This window comes from Caretta caretta, chromosome 6, assembly GCF_965140235.1.
Source record: "Caretta caretta isolate rCarCar2 chromosome 6, rCarCar1.hap1, whole genome shotgun sequence".
Lineage (NCBI taxonomy): Eukaryota > Metazoa > Chordata > Testudines > Cheloniidae > Caretta > Caretta caretta.
In genome coordinates this window covers 90723516-90738604 of record NC_134211.1, presented here as the reverse complement: position 1 = coordinate 90738604, position 15089 = coordinate 90723516, and the positions used below count along the sequence as shown (strand labels likewise).

At 47.6% G+C, this 15089-nt stretch overlaps 1 protein-coding gene across 4 annotated transcripts in view; it reads right to left on the bottom strand.

Moving 5' to 3' along the window:
• The window catches only part of TMEM63C (transmembrane protein 63C), an 87253-nt gene extending 86889 nt beyond the window's left edge, over positions 1-364 (bottom strand). For 3 of the 4 annotated variants that reach the window (XM_048855547.2, XM_048855546.2, XM_048855552.2), the window contains exon 1: positions 214-364. The gene's annotated coding sequence lies outside the window, so the exon portion shown is untranslated. The remainder of the gene's footprint in view (positions 1-213) is intronic. The other variant, XM_048855548.2, reaches the window with a different exon arrangement.
• Positions 365-15089: the final 14725 nt, after the last annotated feature.

Sequence of the window (15089 nt, the reverse complement as noted above, 5' to 3'; positions counted from 1 at the left end):
AGTCCAGATCCCTCTCACCTCTTCTTACGCAAGAAATGATAATATTGCATATTTCAGCCACTACCCCAGGAAACCGTGGGATCAATTAAAGGCAGCCAGCCCTTTGGAGCTTCTCCTCTGAAATCCTCACTCTATTCATGCATGGAATGGCTGCTGCTGATCGTCCCCCTTTGCTCAGGCTGAGGGGAGAGATGAAAAGATGTTGTTCCCTACCTGCAAGAGGGCAGCTGAGATCTCAGTCCTTCTCACCATCAACAGCAGCAGAAGGCCAACCCCACCTGCTAAGGGACCGTCTGCGAACTACCAGCTGCACAAGGGAGCCACATCATCTCTCTACCCCTCCCTCCCGGCTCAGCAGCACTCCCAAGCTAACCGGACCTGGCAAGGAACCTGGGCTAACTACATCAGTCTATGCAAACACTCCGGGGAGGGGTGGGGGGCAGGGGCACCACAACAAACCCACGCAGCGACAGTCTGCAAAGTACCAGCTGCAAATATAAAGGGCTCCTCCCTTTTAGCAACAGCAATAGAAACCCCAGACCAGACCAGCTCCCTTTTCTCTCCCCGCCTTGGTGGTTTTGTATGTGTGCAACGATCCGCTCTGTGCAATGATTTCCCACCCCTCCCCCAGGGACCCATGGCCATCAGAGCTGCTTCCCTGTTTTGACATGAGCAGAAAAGGGAGCACAACCCCTTTGGTACAAACGATCGGCCGCAGAGAGCCCTGAGGACTCTTCCCCCTCAGCTCCTCCCTTCTGCAATAATGCAGCAGAAACCCAGCCCTACAGCTCGCCCCCGCCTCCAGCCTACCCAGCTAAGGGACTGTCTGCAAATTACCAAACGCACAGGCGAACACTGAAGAATGTTGACGAGATTGGGGCCTACATTTCTGTAAGCGGTCACTGGGTCTCTCTGGGAGGCTCAGTCTGTGACCACGTTTGAAAATCTGGCTGCATTTCAACATCCAGAGGTGAGTCGCTGAGAAGGACAAAGCTCACACAAGTTAAACAGCTACAGACCCCTACACAGACCTGGCACGCCAGAGTGCAAAGCTATGGCAGACAGTGTACCTGATACAGAAGCAAGGACCAGAAGCTAAAGGTATAAAAGGGAGGGTGAGAAATATGTGTCCCCAGATGATCAGGAATGAATTTTCACACAGACGTGATGAGGGAAACCCTGTGCATCCTGTTCTATATCTGTTCTGTCTAAATTCCGATACTGTGCGCCTCACCATATTATCTGAACGTAGACCGTTCTATTATAAAGAGAATAGCCCAGCCTTGCAAACAAGGAGAGAGATGGCATCACTCCAGGACAACCTGTCACTAGAGCAGTAATTCACAGAAGATCGTACACCAGACACTGTGAAGGCCCATGCTGGGCAGACCAGACAGATACCTGAGGGGGGGTCTATCTCTTTCACACTTGGACAGCACTCATGAAGATTGTCTTGCCACTGAAGCATCATTGAACTGAATTGCATGTACAGTATCTAAGGAACTTCCAAGGTATTTAGACTCCGTACTTCTGCATCACAAGCAAAACAACCTGCAGTAAAATTTAATGAAGAGATTGGAGGAGGACTCCAGTTTTGAAGATCCATAGTCCATAAAGGGGTTTGGAGCTTGGGTTCTGGTTAAGGCCCATCTCCCTTATTTATATTTATCTATTTCGGTTTATAAAATGCACTTATTCTAGGCTCTAGGCCAAGGATGGCCAAACTTACTGACCCTTTGAGCCACATACAACAATCTTCAGAAGTTCAAGAGCCGGGTGCGCCTGCCAGGGCTCGGGGCGTCAGTCCTGTGGGAAGGAGGATGTTGGGGCTTCAGCCCCATGGGAGGTACCTGTCTTGGCTCTGTGCTTCAGCCCCGCTCCTGCTGAAACCCTGAGCCCCAGAAGGCATGCCCCATGGGGTTGAAGCCACAAGACCTACCCTCCCTGCTGGGCAAGCCTTAGCCCCACCGCCCTGCTGCAAGGCAGAAGCCCCGAGCTCCCTGCCCCCAGTCTGGTAGGTGGAGAATGGGGGGAGGGATTTGGGGGGCTCCATGAGCCGCACTTTAACTGTAAAAGAGCTGCATGTGGCTCGCAAGCCACAGTTTGGCCACCCCTGCCCTAGGCACATGTGCAATAAACCTCTCCCTCCCAAAGCTTACAAAATAAAGTGTGATCAACTGGAAACTCACCTTTCCAGTCTGTCAGGGATAAGAACTTTCAGCCACCATGTATATACTTCTCAAGCACTTTAGTGACTAGATCAACCTGCTGCATTCCCTGAACATCATACTTGGGGTCTGTTGAAATAAGTGGGGTGAGACAAGAGCAAGTTCCAGTGACAAAGGCCTGTCTTTTTTAAATCAAGGGGCTATTAACTCAAGTGTTTTCATCTGCTCTGGTATCACCTGAGGAGAACGGAGGTTTCAAAGGTATGCAGGACTCAAAGCATTTAGGCTCAGATCCTCAAAGCTATTTAGGTGCCTAACTAGAGCCTTGCTATCCAACAGGGCCCGACTGCAGGTATCAGGTTTGGGGTGCATCTGGTCTGAATAGGACTGGCCAAACTGAAGTCAGGTTCAGGTTGGCTATGCTCAGCTCGGGTTCAGGTATGAGGCCTGAGCAGACCTCTACACCTAACTCCCATGGAAGTTAGGCACCTAAATATCTTTGAGGGTAAGGGCCTTAATGCTTTATCAGTCAAAAACAATCCCTTGAATTGCACCTGAAAACAAACCGGTGCAGATAACAGAGCACAGGTGCATTGTGTTCCACACAAGAAACAAAGGACTGTCACCTTGTCCAAGGTAAGATGCTCATCAAGGGACCAGTCTTGTTCCCACTAAAGTCAATGGGAGTTTTGTCACTGATGTGAATGGAGGAGGCCCTAAGTTAAGGCCTCGCTGTTTGTGCTCCCTCTTGCCAAAAGGGTGTCAAATGTAGCACCTTCTCCACAGCCCGAGATATCAGGTCTCTGGTAACATGGTCATTCCTCCACAGCAAACCTGCCTATTTCCCCATGTCATCCCTAGGAGAAGGGGTTCAATACACTTTGCTCACAGTTCTGTTCATTGTCAGTCCCCGGTCAGGTCAGCCTTGCACAAGAGGTCCAGTTCCAGAGCCCGAGAGCGAGACTGCTCTGAGAAGGGGAGCTTCTCTCTCTGCCCTGCAATCCTGACTGATCCAGGGGAAGGATTCTCACATGCCCAGCCTCCCAGGGCAGCCCCTCTACCGGAATTGCCATCGTGGTAACATGTCTGAGCTACAAGGGTCCTGGGACAGCTTGGAGCCAATGTCCTAGGGGCGAAAGGCTCCCTGTGCTATTCCCAACCTCCTACTTTTGCTTTTTCAATCCTTACCTACATGGGCCTAAACTTTCAAAGGGTCCTTTACCCACTGGCAGTGGCGCCTGCAGGCAGCTGCTTTTCTGCTCTCTGAAATGGTGCCTGTTTTCAAAAACCCCGTGGCTGAAATTAAGCAATTTGAAAGTTAGGCCTGAGAAGAGCCAGGTCCACAGTCTTAGCGTGCACAGACAGCACAGAGGTTCTGGAATGGGGCCTGCTCTCTCTGTGCCCTTCCCTCTCTCTTGCACTCCTTTGCCCAATCCTGGCAGGCCTGAAAGGAGTCAAAAGGCATCACTCAGCTCATCTCTGCTCTGCTGGAACAGGCCATATAATTAAATAAAACCTCACTAGAAACGGGGCCCTGGTCCCAGTCTGGGGGCTCCTAGAACTGCCACAATACAAAAAATATATCATCATAACTTTAGACAAGAGAGTTTTTGAAATGTCTCTCACTTCTTGCACTGTCGTCTCCTTCAGCTCCTGTAATAGACAAAAACAAGGGAAAAGTCATTCAACTCTTGAACTTACTCAAGTGTAGCATAGAGCTGGTGTCAGTCCCATGGTATCTTCCAGGCCCAGGGGGCTTGACTTTCTCTTGCCTTGCAGTGTCTGACATCCTTTACCTCTGTACAGAGTGGCCATGAAATGCTCCTGTTCTGATCCAGTTTTGCACCTGCTTTGGACAGATATAAATAGTGACACAGAGCGCACGTCAGGGGAGAACCACACTCAGGGATTCTGCGTGAGAATTAGGTACATTTTCAAGTTACTAGCCAAGATTGTCAAAAGTGACTAGTGATTTTGGGAACCTCGGTGTTTGGGTCCCCACCTGGAGATGCCTTAAGGGGCCCTGATTTTCAGAAAGTGCAGAACACTGGGCCTCTGAAAGTCAAGGCCCTTTGGAGACTTCTCAGGTTGGACTCCTGAAAACTAAGGCACTCAAACCCACTAGTCATTTTGGAAAATCTTGGTCTTATATCTTGACATTAGCTCTACACTGGCACATTCTCCATCGCATCCTGCTTCCCAAATGAATAGAACTCCAGCTCTCCCTCCCCACCCATAAAGCCCCCTCTGGGATCAGTGCCACATGAAAGGCAGGAAGTCGTGGCTGGGCTGCGGACAATCCCTGGAGGGATTGCTCCTTCCTGACTCTGGCCCAGATCATGCATGTCTCTAGATCGGGGTGTGCAAAATACAGCCTGTGGGCTGGATCTGGCCCATCTAACATTTCTGTCTGGCCTGCCATGCTCTTTGGCTGCCCCCTTGTGATCTCCAGGCTGCTAAAAGTCCCGCAGTGCAGCGGAGCACTCAGGCAGGCTGCCTGCCTGCCATGTCCCCACGCCACCCCTGGAAGTGGCCAGTTGCTGCTGGCATGTCTCTGTGCGACCCTGGTGGGGGTAGGGAAGAAGGTGGCTCCGTGCAGTGCCTCCGCCCCCAGCACCGTCCTCACAGCTCCCATTGGCCAGAAACTCCCATTGGCCAAGGGGCGTGCAGCTCCCATTGGCCAAGGGGCGTGCAGAGACATGCCATGGTGCTAGCAGCCAGCTGCTCTGGGAACCTGCCTGAGCCCTGCTGCGCCGCCAGCTGGGAGCCACCCGGGCACCAGAGCCTGCGTCTCGCACTCCCTCCCACACCCCAACCCCCTGCCCCAGGACAGAGCCCCCTCCTGCACCAAAACTCCTTCCCACACCCTGCACCCCCCTCCTGCACCCCAATCTCCTGCCCTAGCCCAGAGCCCCCTCCTGCACCAAACTCCCTCCCAGAGCCCACTCCCTTCACCCCCTCTTGCACCCCAACACTCTGCCCCAGCCCAGAGCCCCCTCCTGCACCAAACTCCCTCCCAGAGCCCACACCCCTCACCCTCCGCTGCACCCCAACACCCTGCACCAGACCGGAGCTCACTCCTACACCCCAATCTCCTGCCCCAGCTCCTCCATCCTGGAACCCTGTCTGTTCCCCACTTTCTTCCCACTAACCACCCCAAATCTTTCCTGATTCATTGTCTTTCCACATTCTTCTCCCTACTTCAGTTGCTGCCTCTTACGAACCTCAGCATCTGTTCCAGCATCCAAGGGAGGTCTCACTGAAGATCTCCACGTGTACCTGCAGGCCTGCACCTGCTTCAAACACCCCAGTTTTGGGGCACAAAGTGTGCCCACATAATTCTGAAAATAGATGCAGTGTCCCTATTGATGAGGCCATGTCCCGGCTCACTAATTTGCACATACCTGTCCTTTGACACACACATGCTCTGAGCATGCCCAATGTCCTCTCTGCGTGTGCATCTCTTTCTTATGCCCCTGCATATGGGGATTTGTGCCCATTCAAGCTGTGGAAAATGTGTTTCTCTCTCCTTTGTGTGTGTTTAAAACAAATTATATACTTCCCTGTGAACAGCCTGCCTGGAGATTGCTAATACTTCATGACATGGAGGCCAGAGATCCAACCCAACCCTTTCCTACCTTTTTATGGCAGAAGGCCTGTTCTTCAATTTCTGACAGATTAGAAGAAGTTCCAGGCTGCGCATTTGACCTATTGACTAGGTAAATAATATTTGTGCTGATGCTTCCAGCAGTGAAAGACTAACTGCAGGGATGTCTGAAAATTATAGTAGTTTTAATGAGCATGTTAGTGGATTATGGGGGGAATATCTAGACTAGCAGTAGGACTGGGGAGAACCAGCAAGGAAGATGCATGTCATGCAATGAACTTTATTATCATCCAGGACAAGCTCGCAGATATGCATCTAAAACGTGTCTCAAGACATCCCCTGCCTTCCATGGAGTGCTCAGTGACCATGAGGTCCTGATGATTTCCAGTGCTAGAACACATGTGGCCGGCAGCATGGGTAACCACACAGCACCATCCTTTACTTTAGGGATTAACAAAATAGTCAATCTGATATAGGAAGTGTTCATCTCATCAAAAACACCTGTGCTAAATGTCACACAGATACCCATTCTATTTATAGAATATGTTCAAAAAGACAAAGAAGCCGGTTACTTTGGCAAGGTTTTCACCTTAAATATAATTTATCTTCTACCGGTATAGAACCTTTATTCCTAAAGGATCACTTCACCCTCGACTGGAATGCAACCACCTCTCAAATGGAAGGCAACAGCTGTTTAACAGTGCACAGTTATATATACAACCGCCTAGAACAGGAAGTGAAGAAGAATTCTGTATCCAACTGAAACTACACAGGAGATTTTGATAGGCAGAGCATATTTGGCCTTATAAAATTATAATACAGTGTACCATAATAATGGCACAAGCCATCATGAAACATGATTGTAAATGGTTGGGTTACTGTAGAATACTGTAGTGTTTTATAGGCTGTTCAGATTGGATTTGACATGGACATCAGGATTAACACCATATTCTCCAAAACATCCTCAGATGATATATAATGACTACAGGCGGTCAGGACTTTTTTTTTACATCTTCGGACACTCTGCTTTGTACACATTGGCAAAATTTGGACCTGGAATTTCCCACTGGTGCAGTCTCATTCACGAGAGCACTGGTGGAAGCTGTAGTAATCCTGTAGCTGAAGTAGCTCGGCACAGGGGTTTTTACCACCATCTCTGAGCAGCACTGTCTGCAGTACGGCTCCCATCAATGGAGCTGTGCCAGTGGTCAAAAACATGTCTGATTTTTCCTTGTGTAGAAAAGTCCATAACTTGAGCAAATCCCATATCTCTCAGCTTTGTGTCAGGTCAGTTATAGGCCTGGCCTACACTTCAAAGTTAACTCAACGCAAGGCAGCTCGCATTGACCATGTTGTGCATGTGTCTAGACACTTACATTGGTCTCCCACTGCTGTAAGCACCCTGTTATGCCAACATAGTAACACCATCTCCCCAAGCAGTGCAAAGCCACAGTCAATGTACTTAGGTCAATGGAATGCATGTATAGACACTGCATTACTTAAGCTGACTAACTGTCCTCCAGCAGCTTTCCCACAATGCCCCATACTGACCACTCTGGTCACCATTGTGAACTCCACTGCCCAGGAGTTACAGAGACCAGAAGCACTCCCTCCCCTTTAAAGCCCTGCGATTTTTTTAAATTCCTTTTTCTGATTGCCTGGCTTAGTGAGCGCACCTAGCAACTCTCCATTGTAAAGTGCAACTGCCCAGCTGACCATGCCAGTTCTTGCCTGGAGTAGTCAGGAGGCCCTAGGCCTGTGGGGAGAAGACGCTGGGCAGACACAGCTCCAAACTGGCCATAGAAATGTTGACATCTACAAGCAGATTGTTTGGGGATGCAGGAGACGGGGTCTGAAAGTGACCAGCAGCAGTGTCATGCGAAAGCAAAGGAGCTGAGGCAAACGTACAGAAGGTCAGGGAGGCCAACAATTGATCCAATGCTGAGCCGCAGACCTGCTGCTTTTACAAAGAAATGCATGACGTACTCAGTGGAGACCCCACTACCACCCTACACAGCACTGTGGTTACCTCCGAGGAGCCCCAGTCACAAACCCCTGCCATGAACAGCAAGGAGGAGGAGGTGGTGGACCTGGAAGAGGAGGAGGTGGAGTATGGGGGACAGGCAACCAGGGAATCCAACTGTGCAGAAAGCCAGGACCTGTTTTTGACTCCATCACAGTCCAGCCAGTCAAACATGGGCAAGCCCAGTGCAGGAGAAGGAACCTTGGGTAAGTGTCGGAGTAACAGCCGTGTTAGTCTGTATTCGCAAAAAGAAAAGGAGTACTTGTGGCACCTTAGAGACTAACCAATTTATTTGAGCATAAGCTTTCGTGAGCTACAGCTCAAATAAATTGGTTAGTCTCTCAGGTGCCACAAGTACTCCTTTTCTTTTTGGGTAAGTGTGTAGATACATTTTCAGTTACAGGGATGGAACTCCCAAAGTAGCAGGACACATCTTTTGACTTTTAATTACTTTACTCAGGCTAGAAGAGGTAATGGTACAACCAAGAGAGGGAGAGTTGCTATCAGCTTTTCATTCCCTTCTAGAATTAGGGATAGGGGGCCATGCAAAACAGTTTAGGTACACAGGGAAGTTCTTTGAATCCTCCTGAGATATCTCAATGAAACTTTTATGGAGGTACTCTGCAATCCTCTGCAGAAGGTTTCTAGCTTTGGCTGACTTATTTCTTCCTCCATGGTTGGATACTTTCCCACACCACTCAGTGATAACTTCAGCAGGCACAATTGCAGGACACAGGCTAGCAGCAGACGGGCCCTGCTCTCTCTGCCTTTGTGAACCTCAGGAGTGAGATATCAGCTAAAATCATCACCGCCTGTGGAAAACAGTGCCAGTATTGAGTGACATTGCCATATACTACTACTAGTTTCCTGCAACCAAGCAATTCCCTCCTCATGTCCCCAATCCACGGTGGGCCGTACTCACCAACGCTGGTGCAGTGACTGGCACCGTGCACAAGCAATCCCAAGCAGAAGTGAGAACATAGTGCTTAAAACTTTAGGGGAACAAGAGGAGTAAGTTAAACATCTTAAGTTTAGCTTTCCATAGTGAATAGACTGACAATGGTACCTCTGGGTGTTTTATGCAGCTGCTGCTACTGGGTCCTTCAGGGTCTCCCCCTCCACATCTGCAGAATGGCTGAACCAGATAAGGAGGGGGAAGTAGAGGATTCAGGATGATATGTTCAGTGAGATCCTGCAAGCCAGTGCTGCATCAGACTGAGCATAGGAGCTGGAGGATGAACAAATTGGATAGCCTGGAAAAGGAAAGAGCAGAGAGAAGAAAGGCCTGGGAGTCCCAGCAGGAAAAGGAGAGGGGAGATGCACCGGGACATAATGGGGCTTCAACACAGATGCTGCAGACCCTGGTGGACCTTCAGGTTCAACAATCCCAAGCTCACTTCCCTCTGCAGCCCATTGAGAACTCAATATCAGGACCTCCCGACACCCCCTTCCACATTCCATATGGCATCAAGGGTCACTGCACTATGCCTATCACTCCACCTTGCGGGACAGTAAAGACAATCACAGCTTGGCATGCACTGACCCATGAAAGCCATGGTTGGTGTATAGATAGCTGAAGTGCACAGGAATGTTCTTTCCCCTTCATAAGTTCTGTTCTCTTAATCTATTAAGTTTTAGGTGTATTTGCACATATTTTGCACTGGTTTCATTACAGAATAAAATTATGTTATTTGGAACATAATTCATCTTTATTAGTTCACAACATATACTTCCAAATGCTCAGCAGTTCTGAAAGCAACCAATTATCTGTTACTGCACAGTGTCACACAACTCACAGGATAAATAAATAGGTGCACTGATAATGTTATATTTCTGCCTGTACAGCAATAGCCACACAATTTCTACCAGGCCACAAAGGAGCAGGGTCAGGTAGAGCACACTACAACAACACACACTACTCTAGCGTATTATTAAAATGGTCTTTCAAAGCCTCTCTGAGCCATATATCTCCATGCTGAGTTCTTCTAATAGCCCTTGTGTCTGGCTGTTCAAATTCAGCAGACGGCTGTTCAAATTCAGCAGACAGCTGCTCCCCCCTGCCTTCCACCCTGATGGAAGCTTTCCTCCCTTTGCTTCATAGATATTATGAAGGACTCAGCAAGCAGTTATAATCATTGGGATATTTTTCTATGAGGCCCAATCTTGTGAGTAGACAATGCCAGCGACCCTTCAAATGACCAAAAGCACATTCGACTATCATTCTGCATCTGCTGAGCTGGTAGTAGAATCATTCCTTGGTGCTGTCGACATGGTCAGTGAACAGCTTCATGAGCCAGGGGAGCAAGAGGTAGGCTGGGTCAACATTGCCAATGATAATCTGCCAGTCAGGAGAGAAAGTCCCTGCTTATAACTTTCTGAACAGTCCTGGTTCTTAAAGATATGAGCATATCTGCCTACTGCAAGGTGGTCTGGTGCCAAAATAGGGATATGTGTGTTGTGTAGCGCTCCACCACAGTTCGGGAACCGCACAGCTGCAAAGCCATACACTATGTCCTGCACATTGCTGAGAGTCATGGTCCTGCATAGCAGAAGGTGACTAATGGCCCTTCACACTTGTATGACAATGGCTCCTGCGGTGGATTTCCTGACTCCAAATTGATTCTGACTGTCCTGTAGCAATCTGGTGTTGCTTCGGCCACACCGGGTCAGACCAAATGTCCATCTAGCCCAGTATGCTGTCTTCCGACACTGGCAAATGCCAGGTGCTTCAGAGGGAATGAACAGAACAGGTAATCATCAAGTGATCCACAGCTTCCACAGTGCAATCACCACTCGCTTCTCCGCTGTCAGTGCAGCTCTCATTTTGGGGTCCCTGCACTGGAGGGCTGGGGCAAGCTCAGCACACAGATCCAGGAATGTGGCCTTGCACATCCGAAAGTTCTGCAGCCACTGCTCATCATCCCAGACCTGCAGAACGATGTGATCCCACCAGTCCATGCTTGTTTTTTATACCCCATTTTGTCATTGTGCATTTGATTTTTCCTTCCTAAATAATTTACTTTTATAATAATACTTAGTCAGCACTAGATCTCAAAGCCATAAGCAACATTTTGCACATTGGGAGGCTGAGGCACAAAGACTTACCCACAGTCACCACGCTGCGACTAGAACCTATGTCTCTAGAGTCCTAGTCTTATCTACTAGCTACAAGGCCATACTGCCTCCTTTACAAGTCACCTTGTATGTTTTCTGACTCACATACTACAGTGTTGGGCCTGACACAAGACGCCACCTAGAACAGAGCAGAAATCTTCCTGGGCTCTGTCTCTTCATTATTAAAGGGAGGTAGTGTGGGGGAGCTCTTCAAGGGTTGAGATCAAAGTTTGGCTCTAGGCCTGTAGTGCTTTTTATTCAAGTCAGTACCCTGCAATGACAAAGAACAGCAAATCAGTTTCTGACAGAAAGATATTCGCAAAGCGTTAAATAAACCCAGACCCAAGGAAGGCAGGGGAAGTCACCTAGCAATGGTGTGAAGGTGGATACAGTAGTTCTTTGCATCCCACAGGGGACTGACTTAGTGAGCATTGTAGGGTGATTGACACTGAGTGGTATTTCCCTTATGCTTTACTCAGGCAATATTAATATGTGGCCAGAGGGCTACAGTTTTAGCAACTGAACAGAAATATACATTGGTAGGTGAACGTGGCAGTCAGCTGAGCCGCAGGACTCTGGTTAATCTGGGAGAAAGGACTGTCTTTGTGGTTAAGGCACTGGACTGGGACTAAGCAGACTGGGTTTAACTCCTGGCTCTGCCACAGACTTCCTTTGACACCTAGGGCAAGTCACCGCACCTCTCTGTGCCAAAAGGCTGGTCTACACCACCAAGTTAGGTGGGCTTAACTACATCGCTCAGGGCTCTGAAAAATGTCACACCTGGGTGATGTAGTGAAGCTGGCCTCGTGTAGACACCGCTAGGTCAACGGAAGAATTTTTGCACCTACCTAGCCACCTCCTCTCAGAGAGGTGAGGAAGAACCCCTTTCATCACTGGAGAAAATGCACAGTAGACAGTGCTACCGTGGCACAGCTACACCACAGCTGCTGTAGCGTTTCGAGGGTAGCCATAGCCTTCGTGCCCAGTCCTATGTTTGAATGGCGTATGCCTTTCTTCCACCTTTTGCCTGTCTCACCTGTTAAAGCTGCAAGCTCTTTGGGGAAGGGAGTGTTTCTTACTAGTTATTTGTACTGGGGTACCGGTCATAATGAGAGCCTCGTGGCAGTGCTGTAATTAGTACTAATTAGGGCTGTCGATTAATTGCAGTTAACTCACGCGATGAACTCAAAATAATTAACTGCGATTAAAAAAAATAATCGCGATTAATCGCCCTATTAAACAATAGCATACCAATTGAAATTTATTAAATATTTTTGGATGTTTTTCTACATTTTCAAATATACTGATTTCTGTTACAACACAGAATACAAAGTGTACAGTGCTCACTTTATATTATTACTTTTGATTGCAAATATTTGCACTGTAAAAATGGTAAACAAAAGAAATAGTATTTTTCAGTTCACCTCATGCAAGTACTGTAGTGCAATTTCTTTATCGTGAAAGTGTAACTTACAGATGTAGATTTTTTTTTATTTTATTTTTTTTTTTTTACAAAACTGCACTCAAAAACAAAACAATGTAAAACTTTAGAGCCCACAAGTCTACTCAGTCCTACTTCTTATTGAGACAATCGCTAAGACAAACAAGTTTGCTTACATTTACAGGAGATACTGCTGACTGCTTCTTATTTACAATGTCACCTGAAAGTGAGAATAGGCGTTCGCATGGCACTTTTGTAGCCAGCACTGTAAGGTATTTACGTGCCAGATATACTAAACATTCATATGCCCCTTCATGCTTCGGCCACCATTCCAGAGGACATGTTTCCATGCTGATGATGGTCATTAAAAAAATAATGCATTAATTACATTTGTGACTGAACTCCTTGGGGGAGAACTGTATGTCTCCTGTTCTGTTTTACCTGCATGCTGCCATGTATTTCATGTTATTGCAGCCTCGGTTGATGACCCAGCACGTTTGTTTTAAGAACATTTTCACTGCAGATTTGACAAAACACCAAGAAGGTACCAATGTGAGATTTCTAGAAATAGCTACAGCACTCGACCCAAGGTTTAAGAATCTGAAGTGCCTTCCAAAATCTGAGCGGGACGAGGTGTGGTGGAGCATGCTTTCAGAAGTCTTAAAAGAGCAACACTCTGATGCGGAAACTATTGAACCCAAACCACCAAAAAAGAAAATCAGCCTTCTGCTGGTGGCACCTGACTCAGATAATGAAAATGAACATGCATCAGTCTGCTCTGCTTTGGATTGTTTTCGAGCAGAACCCATCATCAGCATGGACACATGTCCTCTGGAATGGTGGATGAAGCATGAAGGGACATGTGAATCTTTAGTGCATCTGGCATGTAAATATTTTGCGATGCCAGCTACAAAAGTGCCATGCAAACGCCTGTACTCACTTTCAGGTGACATTGTAAACAAGACGTGGGGAGCATTATCTCCTGCAAATTGTAACCAAACTTGTTTGTCTGAGCAATTGGCTGAAGTAGGACTGAGTGGACTTGTAGGTTCTAAAGTTTTACATTGTTTTATTTTTGAATGCACTGATTTTTTGTACATAATTCTACATTTGTAAGTTCAACTTTCATGATAAAGAGATTGCACTACAGTACTTGAATTACGTGAATTGAAATATACGATTCTTTTGTTTTTTACAGTGCAAATATTTGTAATCAAAAATAAACATAAAGTGAGCGCTGTACGCTTTGTATTCTGTGTTGTAATTGAAATCAATATATTTGAATATGTAGAAAACATCCAAAAATATTTAAATAAATGGTATTCTATTATTGTTTAACAGTACGATTACTTTTTTTAATCGTGCAATTATCACAATTAATTTTTTTAATCACTTGACAGCCCTAGTGTTAATAAACCTATTGATGTACTGGTCACTGTCTGTCTATGTTTCTGTAGCACTCATGATCATCACTGGCCTAATGGGACCCTCACTCTCCCAGAAGAGGCTGTACTGTCTTCTGTCACTTTTGAAGTGCTTGTCCAGAAATTCCAACCTGATCTTCATGAGCAAATCAGTTCTGTCCACAGAGGAGGCCTTTCCAATGGGAATGCCCTTCCCTCAAAGGAGTTTCACCATTGTTATAGTTATTGTCCTTAGCCTTCATACCTTCCAGGTGCTTTACAAACATTAACTAGTTCAGCCTCACAATACTCCTGTGCAGTAGGCAGATAAATATTGTAATGATCCTGCTGGCTCACTATCAGTACCTTATCTAGTGAGTACATCAGGCCTCATGCAAGCCAGGGATACACCCTCCAGTCCACCTCTCTTCTGGAGGCAGTGAAGCACTGGCTTGCACTCCACCAGCCAGAGCTCGGTTCTTGTGTGCATTATGTCACTGGAGCCTGAATGCACTATCCTCCTGACACCCCAGTTGTCCCATGCCCCCTGTGCTCAGACTGCTGCCCTGTAACTTGCTGCAGCTGCTGCTGGCCTTGTGCCAGCCCAGCTCTCAGCCTTACACTCCCTGCTCTCAGGCTGCCTGCTACCTGGTCTTCCCTCAGTAGCCACTTCCCGGGCTGCAGCTCTGTCTTGCTGCTCACATGCAAGCACTGGCTCTCTCCTGAGCTAGTCCCCTGTGACCTTTGGATAGCCTATTTCCTGTGATTTAGGGATTATCGAGCCCTTTACTGCTGGCTGGATGTAGAAATGGTTAACATAGCACCCTCTCCTGGCTCCTTCCCTCCAGCTCAGCTGCCTCCAGAAGAGAGGTGGACTGGAGGGTGTATCCCTGGCTTGCATGAGGCCTGATGTACTCACTAGATACTGTTACCTTTATAGTCCTGGGTAGGACTGCCCCCGGGGTTGACATTGGGTTGGCCTGTGCTGAAACTGTTAAAGTAATTGTGCCAAGGGTCTTTGTACCTTTTGGTTTGTGGAAGCCCTAGTAAAGTAATCCCCCTTGACTTGGAATGTGTGTCTGGGCACCTGCTGAGGGCTACAGCTTGTAGAATCCACGTACCACAGCAGTCACCGCAGCACCGTGCAGTGGAGTCAGTTACAGTATTTGTGCCCCCATTGTACAGATGGAGGAACTGCGACACAGAAGAGGGAAGTGCCTTGCATAAGGCCATACAGCAAGTCAGGGTCAGAGCTCTGATTAGAATTCAGGAGTTTCTGGTTGAAATTCTGAACTCAGTGCACTACACCACACTGTGTCTCATTTCTTATTGG